The sequence below is a fragment of the Pseudophryne corroboree genome, chromosome 1 (assembly GCF_028390025.1).
Source record: "Pseudophryne corroboree isolate aPseCor3 chromosome 1, aPseCor3.hap2, whole genome shotgun sequence".
In the NCBI taxonomy this organism is placed as follows: domain Eukaryota; kingdom Metazoa; phylum Chordata; class Amphibia; order Anura; family Myobatrachidae; genus Pseudophryne; species Pseudophryne corroboree.
Window position 1 is genome coordinate 870,663,419 of NC_086444.1, and position 27,172 is coordinate 870,690,590.

The 27,172-nt window shown below is 46.1% G+C and overlaps 1 long non-coding RNA gene and 1 other non-coding gene across 2 annotated transcripts in view; one reads left to right on the forward strand and one right to left on the reverse strand.

Moving 5' to 3' along the window:
* LOC134958003 (uncharacterized) overlaps positions 1–27,172 on the reverse strand; it is a 307,169-nt gene that overhangs the window by 150,590 nt on the left and 129,407 nt on the right. The window lies entirely within an intron of this gene.
* On the forward strand, positions 4,339–4,443 carry LOC134932558 (U6 spliceosomal RNA). The gene has a single exon (XR_010179396.1). It is a non-coding gene; the product is annotated as a U6 spliceosomal RNA (small nuclear RNA).

Below are 27,172 nucleotides of genomic sequence, written 5' to 3' on the forward strand. Positions count from 1 at the left end.
AGCAATAAGGTATGGTGTAATGTGAATAAGGAGCAATTCAGTGTGATGTAATATGAATAAGGGGCTCTACTGTGAGGAGTAACGTTTATAAGGTAAAGTGATACTACTGTGGGATGTAATATGAATTATGGACACTATCGCAAGATAAAATGTGAATAAAGTTGCACTACTGTGTGGCGTAATTGGAATTGGGGTTACTATTGTGTGGCCATGCCCCTTCCCAGCAAGAAGATGCCCCTTTTTGGGCTGTGCGTCAAATGTGCGAACTGTTCCTATTTAAAATATAGGGGGTACAAGGACTGCTATGGGTGAGGGATGATGGTGCTGGGAAAGAGGTGCAAGGTCAGAGGCAGAACCAACGGTGGTGCTAGGGGGCACCAGCCAAAATCTTGCCTAGGGCATCATATTGGTTAGGGCCGGCTCTGATTCTTTCCATTACATATGCACATTACCTATATGATGGACAGACGGCGTCTTCAGTCCGTAATAACTACTCATGTAAGAAATTACATGGTTCAGAAGATGCCTGTTTGTGTAGGAATATAACCAAGATCATCATCATGCAACAGAGGTTCAACGAGACTTGTGTCACCTCCTGCCCCTTGCATCTCTCAGCCACACCATATTCTCCTCCGTGTCTCTCAGCCATACCCTTATCTCCCGCCTGCATCTCTCAGCCACACCATCTCCTCCCCTCCCTTTGTCTTCTCTCACCCCCACCATCATCTCCTCCCTGCTATGCATGTCTCATAATCCACCTCACTTGGTGTCTCTTATACCCCTTTCAGACTGCCAATGGCGGGTTGCACCCTGGAGCCATACACAGGTGCTTCCCTTGTGTGACCCGCCTGAGCCCCTTCACAGCCGCTGTCCCCGACCCGGCATATTGAGGATCTCCAACCACCCGTACATACACTGTGAAAGGGAAACTGGCCGTATCAACCTGGCTTTCCCGTTCACACAGCACAACAAGCCGGGTTGAACATGCGTTCAACCCTGCTCACTAACCGAGTTGGAATACCAGGTTGCTCGACCTGGATTATTCCAACTGGGCCCTTTCAGACTGCACAGCAACATGGGTTATGCGCGCTCATGTGCAATAACCAGTGTTAAAAGCTAGCGGTCTGAAAGGGGTATTAGTCTCCCCCCTTCACTTTGTGCCTCTCAGCCTCCCACTCTTCTTTCTGTGTCTTTCAGCCTTCCACCCCTCACTCTGTCTCTCAGCCTTCCACCCCTCACTCTGTCTCTCAGCCTGCCCCCCTTCATTCTGTGTCTTTCAGCCTCCACCTCCCTTCATTCGGTGTCTAGTGCCGCTTACACACAATGCCCACAGTGGCTGTGCCCCTTACACAATGCCCATACTAGTGCCCGTTACACAATGCCAAATGCAGTTGTGCACCTTACACAATGCCCATACTAGTGCCTGTTACACAATGCCAACTGCAGTTGTGCCCCTTACACTATGCCCACTGTAGTTGTGCCATCTAAACAAATGCCTATAGTAGCAGTATCCTTTACACAATGCCCATAGTAGTTGTGCCCCTTACACAATGCGCACTGTAGTTGTGCCCCTTACACAATGCCCACTGTAGTTGTGCCCCTTACACAATGCCCATAGTAGCTGTGCCCCTTAGAAAATGCCCATAGTAGCTGTGCCCCTTACAAAATGCCCATAGTAGCAGTGCCCCTTACAAAATGCCCATACTAGTGCCCCTTACACAATGCCCACTAGCTGTGCTGCTTACACTATGCCCATAGTAGCAGTGCTCCTTTCACAATGCCCATACTGGTACCCCTTCCACAATGCCCACTAGCTGTGCCCCTTACACAATGCCCATACTGGTGCCCCTTTCACAATGACCACTAGCTGTGCCCCTTACACAATGCCCATACTGGTGCCCCTCACATAATGCCCGTAGTAGCAGTGACTCTTGCCAATGCCCATACTGGTGCCCCTTACACAATACCCATACTGGTGCCCCTTACACAATGCCCACTAGCTGTGCCGCTTACACAATGCCCATAGTAGCAGTGCCCCTTACACAATGCCCATACTAGTGCCCCTTACACAATGCCCATAGTAGCAGTGCCCCTTACACAAAACCCATACTGGTGCCCCTTACACAATGCCCACTAGCTGTGCCGCTTACACAATGCCATAGTAGCAGTGCCCCTTACACAATACCTATACTGGTGCCTCTTACACAATATCCATAGTAGCAGTGCCCCTTACGCAATGCCCATACTAGTGCCTCTTACACAATGCCCACTAGCTGTGCTGCTTACACAAAGCCCATAGTAGCAGTGCCCCTTGCACAATGCCCATACTGGTGCCCCTTTCACAATGCCCACTAGCTGTGCCCCTTACACAATGCCCATACTGGTGCCCCTTACACAATGCCCACTAGCTGTGCCCCTTACACAATGCACATACTGGTGTCCCTTACACAATGCCCACTAGCTGTGCCCCTTACACAATGCCCATACTGGTGCCCCTTACACAATGCTTACTAGCTGTGCTCCTTACACAATGCCCATACTGGTGTCCCTTATACAATGCCCACTAGCTGTGCCCCTTACACAATTCCCATACTGGTGCCCCTTACACAATGCCCACTAGCTGTGCCCCTTACACAATTCCCATACTGGTGCCCCTTACACAACCTGTCCTCCGAATCCTCCTCCTAAGAGGAACACTGCAGCGTTGCTGTGGCACACAAGGAGAGACAGAAAAAGTGCGCTGTCAGATGGGAGAGGGCGCGCGGGGTAACATCATCAAGAGGCGGAGCCAGGACCAGGAGGAGGTTTTACTATCGGTGCACCCAGGCCAGTGCGCGGCGGCTGCCCGGTCAGTAAAGTAATTAACACACACTACACAGTCCTGGCCGAGCGGCGGGACAGGAATGGCCAGCGCTCTCACTATATGCTGCTGCAGGAGTGGCGTGTGTGCCGGACATTAGGGGTGCCTGTGCGCACCAGGCACCCCCCGTGCGCACGCCTATGGTTCTTAGCACTATTCAATCTAACAAATTCTCCAAGAGATGGATTGCCTTTCCCTGCTCAATGTCTCCTCACAAGGTATACCCAACCATCATTCCTATGGCTAAACTAAAACTAGCCACAGGTTGAAAGCAATGAACAGAACACACTTAACTTCCAGAATGTGGCTGAAGGACAGTTATGTCAACTCTTTCCACCACCACCATCCACCCACCTCATGAATCACTTGCACACACATTCCTGTGGGATTTAATAAACCGAGCACTGCACACATGTGTTCCATCAGACCAAATAGTTATATCATGGAAGTTGGTAGCACCCTCTATGATAATAAAAGATGTCACATTCTGGGGGTATCTGAACCTTTTGCAATGGAGAAGAAAACTCAAGATAGTAAATCATTTGTTTTTGTACAGCATACACATTCTGATAACCATAACATTATTTTAGGTACTAGTAAGTTAATATAGTACCACCAATGGCTGCATATGTTTGTTCTCTGAAGAGGTTAAATTGACATTTACAATACACATGTCAATGTATGTGTTGCAGTGGTCTATGCCACACTATAATCGCCATTAATCAGAATACACAAAAACAAGCTGCTTGGTTGTTTGGTCCCAAATACATTTAGGTGATGCTGAGGACATTTTCTAAGTTCATACACTTACAGGAGAAGTCATTTTTAGTGAGTCTTTCTTTGATCTGCCTCTATTCCTCTATATTATCTATTGTACATCAGCTAATAGTAAGAGTTCCCCTGATGTAGTAGAGGATAGAGAAGCACACCAATAGTTTTATCAAGGCATATAAATATGCTCTTTAATAATTAAAAGATTATTTGTATTACAATTTAAATGGGCATATGCATTTCAATACAGTATGCCTGTTCTGGGCAGGGGATACATACGATATCCCAGAGGATGGGATGATGGCGTTCATATGGCTGAGAAGGGCATCCCGAAGCAGTGAAACCCCCCTTCCTGTAGCCTAAACCTAAGCCTCCCACCCCTGCAGGCTAACCATAACCCTCGTCGGGGGTGTCTAACCCTAACACCCCTCCCTGCAGCCTAGAGGCAAAGGTGGCAATAGCCAGGAAAGACTCCAAACTATAAGTCATCTTGAATGACATATAAAAATGATTTTATACTATATTTAAAAACAAAACAAAAAAACAATGGCTAGATGGGTATTAGTTATTAATTGTGCCAAAAGTGGAATTTGCTAAAATTAAACTACTAACCTTATATTAGGAGTAATTATGGACATATCCAGTAATCCATCAATTTAGTATTTATCTGCTTTAAAACTTCACATAGAAGGCTGATTTATGCAGGATATAAATGTCATAATAATGCAGGACATACCGCAACTATACAGAGAAGATTAGCATGGCCCCTGCACAAGAATGACACGCAAATTCGTGAAGCTTTCCATATTTTTTTGCACCTGACTGAGGAGGGGGCAGAGGTGCTGGGGGGAAGGATGGTTAGAAGGTTGGAGAAGATTTTAAACTAGGAGCCTGGGGGGAGGGTTTAGCTAGAAACTACGGGTCATGCAGTGAGAATAGTGGGGATGGCGGTAGTAAATGAAACGGGGGAGAAGTTGGGGGGAGGGTAAGAGCAGGCGGTAAGGTTACTAACATGGGTACTAAAAGAGATTTTACCAAAGCACTAACCAATGACGATTACAGGTCATCATTGCTACTAGAGATGAGCGGGTTCGGTTTCTCTGAAACCGAACCCGCACGAACTTCATGTTTTTTTCACGGGTCCGAGCAGACTCGGATCCTCCCGCCTTGCTCGGTTAACCCGAGCGCGCCCGAACGTCATCATGACGCTGTCGGATTCTCGCGAGACTCGGATTCTATATAAGGAGCCGCGCGTCGCCGCCATTTTCACACGTGCATTGAGATTGATAGGGAGAGGACGTGGCTGGCGTCCTCTCCATTAGAAATTAGATTAGAAGAGAGAGAGAGATTGTGCAGAGTCAGACAGAGTTTACCACAGTGACCAGTGCAGTTGTTGTTAGTTAACTTTTATTTATTTTAATATATCCGTTCTCTGCTATATCCGTTCTCTGCCTGAAAAAAAACGATACACAGCAGCAGCCAGTCACACAGTGTGACTCAGTCTGTGTGCACTCAGCTCAGCCCAGTGTGCTGCACATCAATGTATAAAAGGCAAAGCTTATAATAATTGTGGGGGAGACTGGGGAGCACTGCAGGTTGTTATAGCAGGAGCCCCCAGGAGTACATAATATTATATTAATTTAAAATTAAACAGTGCACACTTTTGCTGCAGGAGTGCCACTGCCAGTGTGACTAGTGGTGACCAGTGCCTGACCACCAGCATAGTAGTATATTGTTGTATGTATTGTATACTATCTCTTTATCAACCAGTCTATATTAGCAGCAGACACAGTACAGTGCGGTAGTTCACGGCTGTGGCTACCTCTGTGTCGGCAGTCGGAACTCGGCAGGCAGTCCGTCCATCCATAATTGTATTACAATATATACCACCTAACTGTGGTATTTTTTTTTCTTTCTTTATACCGTCGTCATAGTGTCATACTAGTTGTTACGAGTATACTACTATCTCTTTATCAACCAGTGTACAGTGCGGTAGTTCACGGCTGTGGCTACCTCTGTGTCGGCAGTCGGCAGGCAGTCCGTCCATCCATAATTGTATTATTATTATAATATATACCACCTAACCGTGTTTTTTTTTTCATTCTTTATACCGTCATAGTGTCATACTAGTTGTTACGAGTATACTACTATCTCTTTATCAACCAGTGTACAGTGCGGTAGTTCACGGCTGTGGCTACCTCTGTGTCGGCAGTCGGCAGGCAGTCCGTCCATCCATAATTGTATTATTATTATAATATATACCACCTAACCGTGGTTTTTTTTTCATTCTTTATACCGTCATAGTGTCATACTAGTTGTTACGAGTATACTACTATCTCTTTATCAACCAGTGTACAGTGCGGTAGTTCACGGCTGTGGCTACCTCTGTGTCGGCAGTCGGCAGGCAGTCCGTCCATCCATAATTGTATTATTATTATAATATATACCACCTAACCGTGGTTTTTTTTTCATTCTTTATACCGTCGTCATAGTGTCATACTAGTTGTTACGAGTATACTACTATCTCTTTATCAACCAGTGTACAGTGCGGTAGTTCACGGCTGTGGCTACCTCTGTGTCGGCAGTCGGCAGGCAGTCCGTCCATCCATAATTGTATTATTATTATAATATATACCACCTAACCGTGGTTTTTTTTTCATTCTTTATACCGTCGTCATAGTGTCATACTAGTTGTTACGAGTATACTACTATCTCTTTATCAACCAGTGTACAGTGCGGTAGTTCACGGCTGTGGCTACCTCTGTGTCGGCAGTCGGCAGGCAGTCCGTCCATCCATAATTGTATTATTATTATAATATATACCACCTAACCGTGGTTTTTTTTTCATTCTTTATACCGTCGTCATAGTGTCATACTAGTTGTTACGAGTATACTACTATCTCTTTATCAACCAGTGTACAGTGCGGTAGTTCACGGCTGTGGCTACCTCTGTGTCGGCAGTCGGCAGGCAGTCCGTCCATCCATAATTGTATTATTATTATAATATATACCACCTAACTGTGGTATTTTTTTTTCTTTCTTTATACCGTCGTCATAGTGTCATACTAGTTGTTACGAGTATACTACTATCTCTTTATCAACCAGTGTACAGTGCGGTAGTTCACGGCTGTGGCTACCTCTGTGTCGGCAGTCGGCAGGCAGTCCGTCCATCCATAATTGTATTATTATTATAATATATACCACCTAACCGTGGTTTTTTTTTCATTCTTTATACCGTCGTCATAGTGTCATACTAGTTGTTACGAGTATACTACTATCTCTTTATCAACCAGTGTACAGTGCGGTAGTTCACGGCTGTGGCTACCTCTGTGTCGGCAGTCGGCAGGCAGTCCGTCCATCCATAATTGTATTATTATTATAATATATACCACCTAACCGTGGTTTTTTTTTCATTCTTTATACCGTCGTCATAGTGTCATACTAGTTGTTACGAGTATACTACTATCTCTTTATCAACCAGTGTACAGTGCGGTAGTTCACGGCTGTGGCTACCTCTGTGTCGGCAGTCGGCAGGCAGTCCGTCCATCCATAATTGTATTATTATTATAATATATACCACCTAACCGTGGTTTTTTTTTCATTCTTTATACCGTCGTCATAGTGTCATACTAGTTGTTACGAGTATACTACTATCTCTTTATCAACCAGTGTACAGTGCGGTAGTTCACGGCTGTGGCTACCTCTGTGTCGGCAGTCGGCAGGCAGTCCGTCCATCCATAATTGTATTATTATTATAATATATACCACCTAACCGTGGTTTTTTTTTCATTCTTTATACCGTCGTCATAGTGTCATACTAGTTGTTACGAGTATACTACTATCTCTTTATCAACCAGTGTACAGTGCGGTAGTTCACGGCTGTGGCTACCTCTGTGTCGGCAGTCGGCAGGCAGTCCGTCCATCCATAATTGTATTATTATTATAATATATACCACCTAACCGTGGTTTTTTTTTCATTCTTTATACCGTCGTCATAGTGTCATACTAGTTGTTACGAGTATACTACTATCTCTTTATCAACCAGTGTACAGTGCGGTAGTTCACGGCTGTGGCTACCTCTGTGTCGGCAGTCGGCAGGCAGTCCGTCCATCCATAATTGTATTATTATTATAATATATACCACCTAACTGTGGTATTTTTTTTTCTTTCTTTATACCGTCGTCATAGTGTCATACTAGTTGTTACGAGTATACTACTATCTCTTTATCAACCAGTGTACAGTGCGGTAGTTCACGGCTGTGGCTACCTCTGTGTCGGCAGTCGGCAGGCAGTCCGTCCATCCATAATTGTATTATTATTATAATATATACCACCTAACCGTGGTTTTTTTTTTCATTCTTTATACCGTCGTCATAGTGTCATACTAGTTGTTACGAGTATACTACTATCTCTTTATCAACCAGTGTACAGTGCGGTAGTTCACGGCTGTGGCTACCTCTGTGTCGGCAGTCGGCAGGCAGTCCGTCCATCCATAATTGTATTATTATTATAATATATACCACCTAACCGTGGTTTTTTTTTCATTCTTTATACCGTCGTCATAGTGTCATACTAGTTGTTACGAGTATACTACTATCTCTTTATCAACCAGTGTACAGTGCGGTAGTTCACGGCTGTGGCTACCTCTGTGTCGGCAGTCGGCAGGCAGTCCGTCCATCCATAATTGTATTATTATTATAATATATACCACCTAACCGTGGTTTTTTTTTCATTCTTTATACCGTCGTCATAGTGTCATACTAGTTGTTACGAGTATACTACTATCTCTTTATCAACCAGTGTACAGTGCGGTAGTTCACGGCTGTGGCTACCTCTGTGTCGGCAGTCGGCAGGCAGTCCGTCCATCCATAATTGTATTATTATTATAATATATACCACCTAACCGTGGTTTTTTTTTCATTCTTTATACCGTCGTCATAGTGTCATACTAGTTGTTACGAGTATACTACTATCTCTTTATCAACCAGTGTACAGTGCGGTAGTTCACGGCTGTGGCTACCTCTGTGTCGGCAGTCGGCAGGCAGTCCGTCCATCCATAATTGTATTATTATTATAATATATACCACCTAACCGTGGTTTTTTTTTCATTCTTTATACCGTCGTCATAGTGTCATACTAGTTGCTACGAGTATACTACTATCTCTTTATCAACCAGTGTACAGTGCGGTAGTTCACGGCTGTGGCTACCTCTGTGTCGGCAGTCGGCAGGCAGTCCGTCCATCCATAATTGTATTATTATTATAATATATACCACCTAACCGTGGTTTTTTTTTCATTCTTTATACCGTCGTCATAGTGTCATACTAGTTGTTACGAGTATACTACTATCTCTTTATCAACCAGTGTACACTGCGGTAGTTCACGGCTGTGGCTACCTCTGTGTCGGCAGTCGGCAGGCAGTCCGTCCATCCATAATTGTATTATTATTATAATATATACCACCTAACCGTGGTTTTTTTTTCATTCTTTATACCGTCGTCATAGTGTCATACTAGTTGTTACGAGTATACTACTATCTCTTTATCAACCAGTGTACAGTGCGGTAGTTCACGGCTGTGGCTACCTCTGTGTCGGCAGTCGGCAGGTATCCAATACTAGTATCCAATCCATCCATCTCCATTGTTTACCTGAGGTGCCTTTTAGTTCTGCCTATAAAATATGGAGAACAAAAAAGTTGAGGTTCCAAAATTAGGGAAAGATCAAGATCCACTTCCACCTCGTGCTGAAGCTGCTGCCACTAGTCATGGCCGAGACGATGAAATGCCAGCAACGTCGTCTGCCAAGGCCGATGCCCAATGTCATAGTACAGAGCATGTCAAATCCAAAACACCAAATATCAGAAAAAAAAGGACTCCAAAACCTAAAATAAAATTGTCGGAGGAGAAGCGTAAACTTGCCAATATGCCATTTACCACACGGAGTGGCAAGGAACGGCTGAGGCCCTGGCCTATGTTCATGGCTAGTGGTTCAGCTTCACATGAGGATGGAAGCACTCAGCCTCTCGCTAGAAAACTGAAAAGACTCAAGCTGGCAAAAGCACCGCAAAGAACTGTGCGTTCTTCGAAATCCCAAATCCACAAGGAGAGTCCAATTGTGTCGGTTGCGATGCCTGACCTTCCCAACACTGGAGGTGAAGAGCATGCGCCTTCCACCATTTGCACGCCCCCTGCAAGTGCTGGAAGGAGCACCCGCAGTCCAGTTCCTGATAGTCAGATTGAAGATGTCAGTGTTGAAGTACACCAGGATGAGGAGGATATGGGTGTTGCTGGCGCTGGGGAGGAAATTGACCAGGAGGATTCTGATGGTGAGGTGGTTTGTTTAAGTCAGGCACCCGGGGAGACACCTGTTGTCCGTGGGAGGAATATGGCCGTTGACATGCCAGGTGAAAATACCAAAAAATCAGCTCTTCGGTGTGGAGGTATTTCACCAGAAATGCGGACAACAGGTGTCAAGCCGTGTGTTCCCTTTGTCAAGCTGTAATAAGTAGGGGTAAGGACGTTAACCACCTCGGAACATCCTCCCTTATACGTCACCTGCAGCGCATTCATAATAAGTCAGTGACAAGTTCAAAAACTTTGGGTGACAGCGGAAGCAGTCCACTGACCAGTAAATCCCTTCCTCTTGTAACCAAGCTCACGCAAACCACCCCACCAACTCCCTCAGTGTCAATTTCCTCCTTCCCCAGGAATGCCAATAGTCCTGCAGGCCATGTCACTGGCAAGTCTGACGAGTCCTCTCCTGCCTGGGATTCCTCCGATGCATCCTTGCGTGTAACGCCTACTGCTGCTGGCGCTGCTGTTGTTGCCGCTGGGAGTCGATGGTCATCCCAGAGGGGAAGTCGTAAGCCCACTTGTACTACTTCCAGTAAGCAATTGACTGTTCAACAGTCCTTTGCGAGGAAGATGAAATATCACAGCAGTCATCCTACTGCAAAGCGGATAACTGAGGCCTTGGCATCCTGGGTGGTGAGAAACGTGGTTCCGGTATCCATCATTACTGCAGAGCCAACTAGAGACTTGTTGGAGGTACTGTGTCCCCGGTACCAAATACCATCTAGGTTCCATTTCTCTAGGCAGGCGATACCGAAAATGTACACAGACCTCAGAAAAAGAGTCACCAGTGTCCTAAAAAATGCAGCTGTACCCAATGTCCACTTAACCACGGACATGTGGACAAGTGGAGCAGGGCAGGGTCAGGACTATATGACTGTGACAGCCCACTGGGTAGATGTATGGACTCCCGCCGCAAGAACAGCAGCGGCGGCACCAGTAGCAGCATCTCGCAAACGCCAACTCTTTCCTAGGCAGGCTACGCTTTGTATCACCGCTTTCCAGAATACGCACACAGCTGAAAACCTCTTACGGCAACTGAGGAAGATCATCGCGGAATGGCTTACCCCAATTGGACTCTCCTGTGGATTTGTGGCATCGGACAACGCCAGCAATATTGTGTGTGCATTAAATCTGGGCCAATTCCAGCACGTCCCATGTTTTGCACATACCTTGAATTTGGTGGTGCAGAATTTTTTAAAAAACGACAGGGGCGTGCAAGAGATGCTGTCGGTGGCCAGAAGAATTGCGGGACACTTTCGGCGTACAGGCACCACGTACAGAAAACTGGAGCACCACCAAAAACTACTGAACCTGCCCTGCCATCATCTGAAGCAAGAAGTGGTAACGAGGTGGAATTCAACCCTCTATATGCTTCAGAGGTTGGAAGAGCAGCAAAAGGCCATTCAAGCCTATACAATTGAGCACGATATAGTAGGTGGAATGCACCTGTCTCAAGTGCAGTGGAGAATGATTTCAACGTTGTGCAAGGTTCTGATGCCCTTTGAACTTGCCACACGTGAAGTCAGTTCAGACACTGCCAGCCTGAGTCAGGTCATTCCCCTCATCAGGCTTTTGCAGAAGAAGCTGGAGGCATTGAAGAAGGAGCTAACACGGAGCGATTCCGCTAGGCATGTGGGACTTGTGGATGCAGCCCTTAATTCGCTTAACAAGGATTCACGGGTGGTCAATCTGTTGAAATCAGAGCACTACATTTTGGCCACCGTGCTCGATCCTAGATTTAAAGCCTACCTTGGATCTCTCTTTCCGGCAGACACAGGTCTGCTGGGGTTGAAAGACCTGCTGGTGACAAAATTGTCAAGTCAAGCGGAACGCGACCTGTCAACATCTCCTCCTTCACATTCTCCCGCAACTGGGGGTGCGAGGAAAAGGCTCAGAATTCCGAGCCCACCCGCTGGCGGTGATGCAGGGCAGTCTGGAGCGACTGCTGATGCTGACATCTGGTCCGGACTGAAGGACCTGACAACGATTACGGACATGTCGTCTACTGTCACTGCATATGATTCTCTCAACATTGATAGAATGGTGGAGGATTATATGAGTGACCGCATCCAAGTAGGCACGTCACACAGTCCGTACTTATACTGGCAGGAAAAAGAGGCAATTTGGAGGCCCTTGCACAAACTGGCTTTATTCTACCTAAGTTGCCCTCCCACAAGTGTGTACTCCGAAAGAGTGTTTAGTGCCGCCGCTCACCTTGTCAGCAATCGGCGTACGAGGTTACATCCAGAAAATGTGGAGAAGATGATGTTCATTAAAATGAATTATAATCAATTCCTCCGCGGAGACATTGACCAGCAGCAATTGCCTCCACAAAGTACACAGGGAGCTGAGATGGTGGATTCCAGTGGGGACGAATTGATAATCTGTGAGGAGGGGGATGTACACGGTGATATATCGGAGGGTGAAGATGAGGTGGACATCTTGCCTCTGTAGAGCCAGTTTGTGCAAGGAGAGATTAATTGCTTCTTTTTTGGGGGGGGTCCAAACCAACCCGTCATATCAGTCACAGTCGTGTGGCAGACCCTGTCACTGAAATGATGGGTTGGTTAAAGTGTGCATGTCCTGTTTTGTTTATACAACATAAGGGTGGGTGGGAGGGCCCAAGGATAATTCCATCTTGCACCTCTTTTTTCTTTTCTTTTTCTTTGCATCATGTGCTGATTGGGGAGGGTTTTTTGGAAGGGACATCCTGCGTGACACTGCAGTGCCACTCCTAGATGGGCCCGGTGTTTGTGTCGGCCACTAGGGTCGCTAATCTTACTCACACAGCTACCTCATTGCGCCTCTTTTTTTCTTTGCGTCATGTGCTGTTTGGGGAGGGTTTTTTGGAAGGGACATCCTGCGTGACACTGCAGTGCCACTCCTAGATGTGCCCGGTGTTTGTGTCGGCCACTAGGGTCGCTAATCTTACTCACACAGTCAGCTACCTCATTGCGCCTCTTTTTTTCTTTGCGTCATGTGCTGTTTGGGGAGGGTTTTTTGGAAGGGCCATCCTGCGTGACACTGCAGTGCCACTCCTAGATGGGCCCGGTGTTTGTGTCGGCCACTAGGGTCGCTTATCTTTCTCACACAGTCAGCTACCTCATTGCGCCTCTTTTTTTCTTTGCGTCATGTGCTGTTTGGGGAGGGTTTTTTGGAAGGGACATCCTGCGTGACACTGCAGTGCCACTCCTAGATGGGCCCGGTGTTTGTGTCGGCCACTAGGGTCGCTAATCTTACTCACACAGCTACCTCATTGCGCCTCTTTTTTTCTTTGCGTCATGTGCTGTTTGGGGAGGGTTTTTTGGAAGGGACATCCTGCGTGACACTGCAGTGCCACTCCTAGATGGGCCCGGTGTTTGTGTCGGCCACTAGGGTCGCTTATCTTACTCACACAGCGACCTCGGTGCAAATTTTAGGACTAAAAATAATATTGTGAGGTGTGATGTGTTCAGAATAGGCTGAAAATGAGTGTAAATTATGTTTTTTGAGGTTAATAATACTTTGGGATCAAAATTACCCCCAAATTCTATGATTTAAGCTGTTTTTTAGGGTTTTTTGAAAAAAACACCCGAATCCAAAACACACCCGAATCCGACAAAAATAATTCGGTGAGGTTTTGCCAAAACGCGTTCGAACCCAAAACACGGCCGCGGAACCGAACCCAAAACCAAAACACAAAACCCGAAAAATTTCAGGCGCTCATCTCTAATTGCTACATAAGGTGAAAGATGTCCCTAACGCAAGGGAAAATACTTATCTTAGTTGTATGTATGTAAACGCTAGAAGCATTACTGGTGAAAAGGGTGAACTAGAAATACTTGCAGCAAGCAAACAGTATGATATTATAGGCATTACTGAAACTTGGTGGGATGAATCTCATGATTGGACAGTCAATCTAGAGGGCTATACACTGTTTAGGAGAGACAGACTAAATAAAAAGGGTGGAGGGGTGTGTCTTTACGTAAAGCCGTTTTTAAAACCTGATATACGGGAAGATATTCAGGAGGGGACTGTAGACACTGTCGAGACATTATGGGTAGAAATTGCATCCGGGGAAAAAGGAATAAAAAAGTTACTATTGGGTGTATGCTATAGGCCGCCTGGTATCAACGTATCTGATGAGGAATTGTTACTAAAGCAAATTGAAAGAGCAGCAGGAGTAGGAGATGGGGTATATGCAATTCCGGACGAATTGCGTCTTTTTTTCGACCGTTTTAGGATTCGACTGTACTCGACAGCCGAAACCCTCCACCCGGGACCATGAATTCGACATATTCAATACAAAACGCATTCGACACTCACCTTGTCGAATAACGGACCAATCGTCGAGTAGTGGGCGTCCTGGATTCAACTTCCCGCCGTTTTGAGCCCTTTATAGGGCTTGTTTGCTGCATGCTCAGCAGCCATTTTGTGAACCTGCAGAGAGGTGTGTGGAGGTGCAGAGCTAGCAAATTGGTTGTTGTTTGCTGTGGTATCGTTTGGACACCCAGCAGGCTTTAATCCAGGACGGACAGGAGGATACCTGTTACCCCGGAGGAGAGTCATTTTTGGAGCGATTTCTACATTTGTAGGTAAGTACCACATGTGGTCTGGCGTTGCATGTATGTGTTTGTGTAGTGGGGGGTGCCATGAGGTGTACATGTGGCATTGCTTTGGGGTGTTTGGGGTATGTATATGTGTGCAGGTATGTGTATATAGCTCCTGCTTGTATTGCTGCATGGTTTTTTTGGGAGTTTTGTGTTTGGGGGTAGTTTTTCACGTTTTTTTTCTTCAGAAAATGTTTTTTTGGGTCATGCTTTTTCACTGGTGTACCTCCAGCATGTGCAGGAATGATTTTTGGCATGTTTGGGGTGACTTTTCAGTGTGTCGGTATCTGCCATGTGGCCGACATCTGTTGTTGTTTGTTCCCAAAACATGTTTTTTTGCTCCTATTTTACCACTGGAGCATCCCTGCACATGCTGGAGGTACTTTTTGGCTTGTTTGGGCTGACTTTGACCGTGTCGGTATCTGCCATGTGGCCGACATGTGGTGTCGTTTGTTTACAAAACATGTTTTTTGCTCCTACTTTAGCACTGGTTGACCTCCAGCATGTGCAGGGATGCTTTTTGGCTTGTTTGGGGTGACTTTTCAGTGTGTCGGTATCTGCCATGTGGCCGACATGTGTTGTTGTTTGTTCCCAAAACATGTTTTTTTGCTCCTATTTTAGCACTGGTGCATCTCTGCACATGCTGGAGGTACTTTTTGGCTTGTTTGGGCTGACTTTGAGCGTGTCGGTATCTGCCATGTGGTCGACATGTGATGTCGTTTGTTTCCATAACATGTTTTTTTGCTCATATTTTAGCACTGGTTGACCTCCAGCATGTGCAGGGATGCTTTTTGGCTTGTTTGGGGTGATTTTAGAGTGTGTCGGTATCTGCCATGTGGCCGACATGTGTTGACGTTTGTTTCCAAAACATTTTTTTTGCTCCTATTTTAGCACTGGTGCATCCCTGCACATGCTGGAGGTACTTTTTGGCTTGTTTGGGCTGACTTTGAGTGTGTCGGTATCTGCCATGTGGCCGACATGTGGTGTTGTTTATTACCAAAACATGGTTTTTTGATCCTTTTTTAGCACTGGTTGACCTCCAGCATATGCAGGGATGCTTTTGGGCTTGTTTGGGGTGATTTTAGAGTGTGTCGGTATCTGCCATGTGGCCGACGTGCTGTTGTTTGTTTCCAAAACATGTTTTTCTGCTCCTTTTTTAGCACTGGTTGACCTCCAGCATATGCAGGGATGCTTTTGGGCTTGTTTGGGGTGATTTTAGAGTGTGTCAGTATCTGCCATGTGGCCGACGTGCTGTTGTTTGTTTCCAAAACATGTTTTTTTTGCTCTTTTTTTTTTAGCACTGGTTGACCTCCAGCATATGCAGGGATGTTTTGGCTTGTTTGGCTGAGGTTTTTTTCAATTTTTTGTTGTTGTGTTTGGTCCTGCTTGAGCACTGGGGTCCCAGCAGCATGACGTGTGGTTGCATGTAATTATGTAATGTGTGTTAAATTTGTAAAAATAATTTTTTTCTTTTTACAACAGAGATGTCCAGGGACAAGCGGCCCGATCCCCCCCTTCCCCCCACCCCTCAGAAGAATTTTCCCTGCACAGCAATGAGGAGTGGGAGCCGACCCAGGAGGAGGATACGACCGAACAGGCATCCAGTGACTAGCCGCGGTCGTCAAGGGACCAAAGGGAGAAGCAAAAGAAAAAGAAAAGGCCTAGAAAGGTAAATACTGACAACACCTGCAGACACAATAGCATCCAACTTGACACACCCTAGTTTGCGCACTGCCATGCACACCTACAGGTATCTTTGCGCACTGCCAGGGATACTGACACTCACAGGTACATACCGATCTTATTAAATGCATGGGTTTTTTTTTATCCCTAAAGGCAAGAAGCCAGCCAGAGGATCAGTCGGAGGAGGAAGCCTCTGGTGAAGATGCAGGACAGAAGAAGCCGCGTGGACCCAGATACACTGAGGCGGAAAACTGTGCCCTAGTGGATGGTGTCGACAGGTCCTACGACGTTCTGTATGGACCAAGGGCACAGACCACAGCAGCTAAGACCAAGCGAAACATCTGGGATGCCATCGCGAGACAAGTCACTGCAGTATCTGGAAACCGCCGGAGCACCAGAAACTGCATGAAGCGGTACAGTGATTGCCGCAGACAGACCAAGAAGAAGATGGGGATTCAGTGCCGACATGAGACAGCTACGGGAGGTGGTCCGGCTCTCAATCTGAAGTGGCTACCCTGGGAGAACGTTATTAAAGGGCGCATGAACCCTGTCATGGTCCAAGGAGTTCGCGAGGAGGAAGGACCACCCAGAAGACGGAAGACGGCGGGAGACAAGCAGTCCAAAAGGAGGCCTGATGGTAAGAATACATTGAGATGAGCTGCACTAATCTTTTTTTTATTTTTTTTATTTGCCAATGTGTTTGTTCTTTTTCCCCAGACACGCCTGCCCAGAGGACATCACCTGCGCGCAGGACATCGGCAGCGCGCGGACCATCACCTGTGCAGCAAGCATCAGCAGCGCGCAGATCATCACCTGCGCGCCACACATCGTCAGCGCGCAGAAAGTCACCTGCGCGCCAGACATCGTCAGCGCGCAGACCCTCACCTGCGTGCCAGACATCAGCGCGCAGAACATCACCTGCGCGCCAGACACCGTCGGCGACCACACCACCATCTGGGTGCCAAACTACATCTCCTGCGCGCAGGCCATCACCAGCTCGTCATCTCTCCAGGAGCTCTGGGACTGTGACCGTAGATCCTCAACAAGACACTACCCTTGTGGACCCATCACCGGAACTGTTTGAGTCAACAGGGTTAACGGACGAGACTTTTCTTGGGTTTGAAGACAGCCGTGCAGACGTATCCAGCCATACCCTTGAAAAGTCTCCAGAATTGAGGACAAGTGAAGCTCCTGGAGCAGCGGCACCACCGGATGGAGGAGGTTTTTAAATTATTATTTTTTTTGGGGGGGGGGAGGGGAGGGGGGGTCGCCATTTTTGTATAGTTTATTAACTTTATTTTTTATTTTTTTATTTTGCAAACAGAGGTGCCACGGACCAGCAGCTGACTTGCGTTGGGGATTGGTCCCTTCTTCAGGCCGGATCTCCTACAGGATTCGTCGGACGACGAGGTGGAAGTGCAGCAGCCCGCTGTTTCTACATCCCTGTGTGAGTAATTATCAAATTGTGAACCTTCAAACAAATGTATGAATGTGTATACTAATTTCTAATTTTCTTTTCAGCTTCACAAATGCAATTGGTGGCAGACGTACAGCAAGGGCAGGATCCCTCAAATATTCAGAGGGTAAACACCCTGGCAGCAGAGATGAATGTCAGCCAGGATAGTTTTCGGGTTGTCGTTGGAACCAGACTGGACGCCATGGAGAAGACAATGGATAAGATGGCAAACGGTTTGGTTGACATGCAAAAGGCTCTTGCCGACAGCACGGCAGAAATGCAAAAGACCAGACGAGAAGATCACAGGGAGACTATGGACATCCTTCATGTTCTGGCCACATCCATCAACCGGCTGGTGGATAACACATCATGCCTGGCACACAGCGTTGACAACATGTCGGAGAGCCAACGACATTCCGCATCCAGCCACCAGATCATCGCAACAACGCTACAGATGATCTATGATAAGCTTCCAGAGCCAGCTCAACAACACGCTGGTGAACCACCACATCCGCCACCACAAGCCACACTGACGCCTCCTGCCCTTGCTCCACCACGATCCTGGTATGGACGGTCACAGCTGTACCAAGGATATACAGGGATGTACCCCACCTACCAGATGCCTCCATCACCAACACCGGCCGCATCATCTACGCCATCACGGCCACCGAGACCAAGTCAACGCACTCCACAGCCGCCCAGGGCATCGACGCCCCATCAGGAGGAAGAGGATCCGGACGGACAACCACCATAAGCCCGGTCATATTGTTTTATTATTTACTCTTATGTTTTTCATGTTTCCCTTTCTCCCCCTCCCATTAGTTTTTTTTTTCTTAATATTGTTTTATATTTGTGTTGGGCTCCCCCACCCCCGACTGGATACTACCAAGGAGCTTTATGTCTAGACATACACGCGCGGGCATGTATGCGGGCGCGTGTGGTAACTGATGAAAGCTCGTTGTGGTTACATGTATGATGGGCCAAAGAGCTATACTGATACCACTTTAAAAAAAAAAAAAAAACTCCTTTTTGTATTGGTGTAAAATAGGCTTTCACTGTTGTGTGAATTTACTATTCACTAGTGTTTATTTTTGGCTTCTTCATAGGATTGGGTGGAAAATTGAAGTGGACGGCGTAGTTTGTGTTGTGCGTACCAAGGTGAGTAAAGCCATGTTTCAATGTATGTATTCAAGAAACTTTGGACCGCCTGCCCTTGGGGAACAACACGGTCCAGCAATGGGTCATGCTGGGCTGTGTGGTTCCACAAGTGCAGGCGTGTCAAAGTGCTGACCACTGACACCACTGTGCCACTTTGGACCGCCTGCCCTTGGGGAACAACACAGTCCAGCAATGGGTCATGCTGGGCTGTATGGTTCCACAAGTGCAGGCGTGTCAAAGTGCTGACCACTGACAGCACTCTGCCACTTTGGACCGCCTGCCCTTGGGGAACAACACAGTCCAGCAATGGGTCATGCTGGACTGTGTGGTTTTACAAATGTTCTTGGGAAAGGAATGAACATGACATTAGTGTCTTTACTTAATATGGAATTTCTTTTTTTTTTTCCACAGATCTCTACACAAGAAAAGAATGTAAAGAAGAACAAACACTACTTTTTTTGTTTTTATTTCATTTTAATTTTTAATCCCAAAAAAAATAAAATTTTAATTCTTCAATAAGTTTTTAAAATGAGAAGTTTTGTGTGGTTTTTCTTTAAATTATTAGTTAAAATGTAAAATATGGCATTTCAGAGATGCAGGGGTATTGTGGTAGGTCGCCCATGGTACAGCAGGGGAACTATCTTGTCCCTTGACATCCACGCTGGTTCCTGCACCTTGGGAAGGATACTCCAAGACCTGTGGAAGAGAATAGTATGAGGTTCCAGGTATTTGTGTCATCCAAAGACAAGGTACAAGTAGGTTACATCGGCCTTTGTCCCAAATGCAACCCTCCGGCACTTGAGAAACTACACATCCAAACATTCCCTGACACAGTGTAAGCATTGCTGTCAGGTCATGATTGGATGTGCAGTTTTGCAAATGCCGGAGGGCTGCACTTTGGACATACCGGGGTTACTTGGTCAAGAGGGAGTTTTGTGCAATACATCTCACCTGAGGGGGGTTGTCTGCTACATGGCAGAGGTTCAGGTCCACATCACAAGTAGGTCGCCCATGGTACATCAGGGGAACTGTCGTGTCTCTTCACATCCACGCAACTTGGGAAGGATACTCCGCAAGACCTGTGGAAGAGAATAGTATGAGGTTCCAGGTATTTGTGTCATCCAAAGACAAGGTACAAGCTGGTTACATCGGCCTTTGTCCCAAATGCAACCCTCCGGCACTTGAGAAACTACACATCCAAACATTCCCTGATGCAGCGTAAGCATTGCTGTCAGGTCATGATTGGATGTGCAGTTTTGCAAATGCCGGAGGGCTGCACTTTGGACATGCCGGGGTTACTTGGTCAAGAGGGAGTTTTGGGCAATACATCTCACCTGAGGGGGGTTGTCTGCTACATGGCGGAGGTTCAGGTCCACATCACAAGTAGGTCGCCAATGGTAGAGTGGGATAAACAGGTCCAATATTTGCGGCAACCCAACAACAGGAAAAAACGGGGTAACAGGTCATCAACAGGATAAAACATTGAAAACATTGCTGGGAAGGTGCGTCAACAGGACGTAAAACTCTGAAATACATAAATAAACAATTTTTTTTAGAATATTACAATCTCAGTTTACACGATAATACAAATATTACAAGTATACTTACAGGCAGTGGAAAAAAAGCTTTGGATCAATGTCCGTCGAGAATCATCTCCTTCGTCCATACCCACCGGTGGAGCAGAAGAACGGTTCCCGCGTCGGAAAGCACTGCGACGAAGAGTCACCGGCAAATGGTTTGCGACACATATGTTGTGTAAAATACAACATGCATTTACCATGCCGCAAACCTTCGCCGGTGAGTACAAAAGAGCACCACCGGAAGTGTCTAAACATCTAAACCGGCTTTTAAGTACACCGGAGGCACGCTCAATTACTCCCCTCGATGCTTTGTGTGTCTCTTGGTAACGTTTTTCTGCTCTACCACCAGGATTAGACAATGGGGTCAAGAGCCAAGATTTGTTGGGATAACCCGCATCGCCTATGCAAATGAAAAAAATGGTGGGTAATATAAAAAATAAAAATAAAAAATAAAATAAAATAAAAACAATTAAAATAAATACCTAACAGCCAGCCACCCGGCATGTTTCCTGTTTCGAAATTGTCAAACAGCGATGACTGGCTTAGGATGAAGGAGTCGTGAGACGATCCAGGAAATCCCACCAAAATATTCAAAAATTTCATGTTGACATCACAGACCGCCTGTATATTCATGGAATGGAAATGTTTTCAGTTCCGAAAAAATTATTCGGAATTCCGTGGCGGTCTGATCTGCACGTGGGTACAGTCAATCGCGCCCAGAACATTGGGAAAATTGTGTTTGGTGAAAAAGCCTAATTTGATCTCACACCATCCGCTGTCCGTATCTGGAAATCTGATGAACTGGATCGTCAATTTGCGGAAAGCCCTAATGACCTGGGTTATACAGCGTGACAGTGTTGACTGTGAAAAACCGCATGTTTGAGACAAAGTAGGCTGGAATGTGCCTGACACCAAAAAATGTAACGTAGCCAGCAGTTTCTGGAAACCGCTGACTGCGCGATTGGTCCGTGCCCGAGGTTCCAGGTCGGCCTCCAACAGAGCGTACAGCGAATATATGTCGCGAGTCGATAAGCGATAATTTTGAATCACCTCGAACTCGCTGAGATCCTCCAGTTCACGCCTAGTGCGATACTGGTGTGGACGTGGAAATGAAACACACAATACTGACTCACCCAATGCAGACATTTGCTGACTTTGATCCTGATGTTCACCAGCCCTTTCTTCCTCCATGCTTGAAGCCAGCATGAACATCACAATCTGGTCAGAAAAAGGCTCCATTATTGTAGTCAGTACAAAAATAGGATATAAATGTGTTAAAACGCAGGGATTGTCCTAAAAAAACGATTCCACAAGAGAGCTGACTGTAATGGCTCCTTCTCCCTGAAGTCTCAAACCCGGGAGTGAGGATAGAGGAGTGGCTTTGCAGAAGTGTATCCTGGGTAAAACTGTGGAATCATGGGTACATTTCCCTCAGCAGAGTGAAGAAAAAAATATTCTTTTTAAAAATCAATTAAATAATACTTGTGAGTCAAAAAAAGACAAACCAATAGATAATCCCTTCAAATATAAATAGATATGCTATTAGCAATCCAAAAAGCAAAAAAAATAAATGTAAAAATTTTTTTTATCAGCTCTCGCCAGCAAAGTGAGGCGGAATGAAATTGACGAAAAGACTGTCGAAAAGCACTGTTGTCGAATCGACATTCTTCAATTGAATATACTTTTGTCGAAAAGCCGCATTTTGACCATTGCAGACATGTCGAATTTTGAAAATGTCGATTTGCAAAAAGTCGAATCTGAAACGGCAGGTATTTTGACGAAAAGTACTGTATTGCATTGTCGAAAATGCCCCATTTTTTTACTTTCGCGGCAATTCGACCGCAATTGCATATACCCGTTAGTAGTGATGGGAGATTTTAACTATCCAGAGATAAACTGGAAAAACGATGTGATACTGCTAGGGGCAATATGTTTTTAAACACACTTAATGATAACTACTTATTTCAACTAATTGAGGAACCAACTAGGTACAATGCAATCTTAGACCTGGTATTAACAAACAATGGGGATTTGGTATCAGGTATTATAGTAGGGGAACCCATAGGAAACAGCGACCACAATATGGTCACATTCAATATCAGTTTTCATAAACAGCCCTATACTGGCTCAACTAGGACTCTAAACTTTAGCAAAGCGAATTTTGAAAAGATGAGGGTATTTTTCAGGGATATTGAATGGGAAGGTTTGTTTTTAGGAAAAAATACTACGGAGAAATGGGAGGTACTAAAATTCCTGCTAGCTAAAAATACACTCAAATGTATTCCTACGAGCAGCAAAAATAGGAATAAAAATCATAAACCGATGTGGCTTAACATAAAGATAAAGGAACTTATGGGCAAGAAAAGGAGAGCATTTAAAAAATACAAATCTGACGGGGAAGCAGAGTCATTTCAGCACTATAAGAAATGTAACAAAATATGCAAAAATGAAAGAAGAGTGGCTAAAGTAGAAACTGAAAAACTAGTATCAAAGGAAAGCAAAGCGAATCCCAAAAAATTATTTAAATACATTAATAGCAAGAGATTAAAGAAGGAGAGTATAGGCCCTTTAAAAGACAAGTTGGGAGTCTTAAGCAAAAATGATAATGACATAGCGGACACACTAAATTAGTTTTTTTCAACAGTATTTACTAGAGAGGACCCAATTCAGGAACTAACACATAATCTCAATAATGAGAATATCCCACTGATAGGTACTTATTTATGCGAGGAAGTAGTCTGTGACCGATTAAAACATTTAAAGATTGGGGCGTGGCCTAGCTGGCATCAAGGGAGGTCAGGATCTTGCAGAGCTCCAGCCAGCAACTTTTTAAAAAGACCCCCTGGCCCAGATTTGAGGGCTTCTATACACCTACACAGACCCCTAAGCCCTGCTGAATCACCCTGCATTCAAAGGTCGAGGCTGCGGAATCGGGGGGGCCCTGCGCTGCCCCCCGCGGATTGCGGCCTACCTCTGTCCCTGAAGCCGGGGCCTCGATTTTGGGGTGAGGACGGGGAGCCGCCGGGCCCGGAGCGGCGGCTGTACGGACTTTCCCCCCCACCTAATCAGCTCTCTGGGGGTCGGACATCCTGCCCAGCAAGCCCCTAAAGCCCCACTGAGGACCGGAGACCGGGCGGCCTGCGGGAGACAGTGGCCGGGACACACAGAACGGGCGGCTGGCGGCCATCTTGTGGTTGGCGCCGCCTAAAATCTCATCTTCTGCGCTGCCTCGCCGATCCCCGGCCTCTACAGGCGCCTGACATCCGCCCCCCGCCTCACTTACCCCCGTTTCACAGCTCTCCCACTCCGCTGACGGGAGATAACGGCCAGGAGAGCTCCGGAGGGACCTGGTCTCATCGACTGGCGGCGGCCATCTTGAGTTTGGCATGGCACCCATCCTGCTTCATAGCTGGAGATAGGCTGTAACAGGAGCTCCCTCTGGTGGTTGCTTCTGGATTTGCAGCTGCTACATATTTATTTCTATAATCCTGCCTGTCCACAGGTCTCCTATCTGACAACCGGAGGGGAATCATCACTATATATCATCTTGAAATACCCGATGTGATACCTCAACAACCCTGTCGTAATCTGCTGTGTCCTGAAGCTGTGGGCTCACTGAAGTGGATGTCTAGCTCTCACAACATCACCTCAAGCCTTTCGACATATACATCACGCGGCTGTGACATTTCGGAGTGTCACATGGTGACACCGCTAACACGTTACTTCTTGTGAATTTGCCCCGTAACGACCTGACATGTCGGCTATCTTCATAGCAATGTAACTTTCCAAGACCTCCCCTACGCTTATGTGACCCCCATCAAATCACTCTCTGTGCCCTACTTTATTTCTATTTTACATACCTATTTCTGACGACCTCATATGGAAAAGTTCCTGGTGTCCACTCCAATGTCCTCAACTAGTCTTATCTCAGGCACACGCGAGGACACATCCCGCAGAAATTCTTCTGACTCCGATTGCTCCACCACCCGATCCCGCTCCCAAAGAAAACGTACTAATACTACGACTACTAAACAGCCTAAGATGAAACCCACTGACATTGCTGCGGTTCTCGGACCTCTCCTAGACGAAAAACTGGCGGGCATCAAAGAAGCCATTGACTCCACCTTAGCCCAGCTAACTCAACACAGTGGTCGTCTAGATGAAGTTGAACAGAGGGTCTCAACATTGGAGGACGACCTACAAGCCGCACAATCTACCATACAGTCCCAGACCACAGAAATTAAAGGACTTACTGATAAACTAGATGACTTGGAGAATCGGAGCCGTCGAAATAACCTGAGGGTGGTGGGCATACCTAAGTCGATAAGGGGCCATGCACTGCTGGACCTTTTAGCCAACTGGCTACCTGACAAATTAGGTATGGATCTTCAGGGCTCTTCGTTAGCCATTGAAAGGGCACATAGGATCGGCCCTGAACGCAGAGACTCAGCCGGACGCCCTAGACCTGTTATCCTATGGATTCTAAACTACGCGGATAAAGCCAAGCTCTTAGACCATTACCGCAAGTCAGAGTGTCTCCTCTATAAGGGTGAAAGGCTGCTTATCTTCCAGGACTTCTCCACCCATGTCGCCAACAAGCGCAGAGAGTTCGCTCCGATATGCAAGCGATTGTTTGAAGACAACGTCAAGTTCTCACTATTATACCCTGCCCGTCTTCGGGTCTTTGTCAATGGGAAACCATGCTTTTTTGATGATCCGATGGCGGCAAAGGCCCATTTTGCACACCCTGACACTTGACTGTCCACCATTACTTAACGTTTGCATATCTTTATACTTGTCTTGATTAACAGGTCACACAGTGTTCGGGATATGATATAGGCATGCTATTTGCGCATGCCGGAGGCTCCACCTCCCATTGTTTCATATTTGTTAGTTTAATGTCTTTGTCTGTTTGTTTGTTTGCTCGTTCTGCCTGCTGGGATAATGTGTCTCGATCCTCCATAGGTTGGCCCCTCCTTGCTCATTGGGGGGGGGGGGGGCACCATTTCACCTATACGATTTTGATATTCTACTTTCCATCTACGGGGGTAGGATAGCATAGCTACCCATGCTACCACTCAGACCTCAACTCCGGTGACAACCCCACTTTTAGATTTTAATATAGTTTCTTGGAATGTGGAGGGCCTCAACAGCCCCATTAAACGCAAGAAGGTGACTGCCCACCTTTCTCGCTTATCCCCCCAAGTCGTGTTCCTACAAGAAACACACTGGGTGCATGATTCCCCTGTGTCACTAAAAGCCCCCTGGATTGGGGAATGTATATCTGCTCCTTACACCAATAAAACCAGAGGGGTTGCCATCCTCTTTCATAGAAATCTCCAATTCTCCATCCTTAAAAAATATATTGACCCAGAGGGCAGATTTATCCTCCTAGATGTCTCCATTGATAGTGTGATATATACCTTTTTGAATTTATATGCACCCACCGGATCTAACAATCTCTTCTTTGCAGATATCCTTCAGAGAGTTCTGTCCTGGGGCGGCAAAAATGTAATCCTAGGGGGAGATTTCAACACGGTCGTTGATCCATCCATGGACAGGTCGGGGGTGAGTACCAAAAAACCCGGATCCTCTTCTACTCTGCTTTCCTCTCTTTGCTCTCAACTTACCTTACTAGACCCTTGGCGTACACACCATCCCCTCCAACGGGATTATTCTTTTTATTCACACCCGCACTCCACCCACTCTCGCATTGACTATTTATTTCTGTCTAAACACCTTTTCTTTAAAGTCACCCACACCTCAATCAAGGACATCATTATTTCAGACCACGCTCCCATCACCCTGTCCCTACATTTATCCCTACCCCAGAACATTTCTAAATGTTGGAGATTCCCAGCATATCTCATACACTCAGAGGATTTCTTATTACATCTCAAACATTCCGGGCATAATTATACTACTGACAACTTAGATCAAGTATCTAACACTCCACTCTTTTGGGGGGCCTCTAAGGCAGTCCTTCGAGGCCATATTATCTCCTATGTTAAGAAAAAAGGTACCAGTACATACAACCAGGCGCATCACGTGGGTAACTTCTTGGAGTCAGATATGTGCTGAACTCTATAATTCTTTCCTATGAGCTAAGGAATTTTTTATCCCCAGATGAAAAAGACATGAAAAGTGCATATAGTGAAGCACCATTTGAACAATAAAAACAAAAACATTTATTCTGACATGCTGGTTAAAACATAGCAGCTACTATACAATCATGAATGAAGTTCGGAGTATCAATCATTAACAAACATGTGTAAAATATGAATGATTGATCAATGGACACATAAGACAGTGTGTGGCCAAACTGAATCTGTTCACATGGGGTATCCAATGTATATAATTACCGGAGGAAGGTATTAATAAGCGTGTAGATGGAAATCTCCTATGGCAACCGCAGCGCCTTCTCCCCCTCTTCTCCGGTGTTCAGTCAAAGGTTCCCCCTGTGTTCCTGGGATGGATATAGCCAACGCGTTTCGACCCTTTGCATCGGGTCTTTGTCAGGGCATCCGATGTTATTGTGGTGTCCTCGTCCGCTTTTTAAATGCTGGTTGTCCAATGAAAATGTGGAAGGTGCAGGTGGCTCAAATCAACCTGAAAACTACATTTCCCAGGTTCCCCGGTTCGCCGCGTCACTTCCGTCCTAGCGGCTTGTTCCTCGTATGACCGGAAGTGCGGCGGATGCCAGTGACTCCTATACATAGACA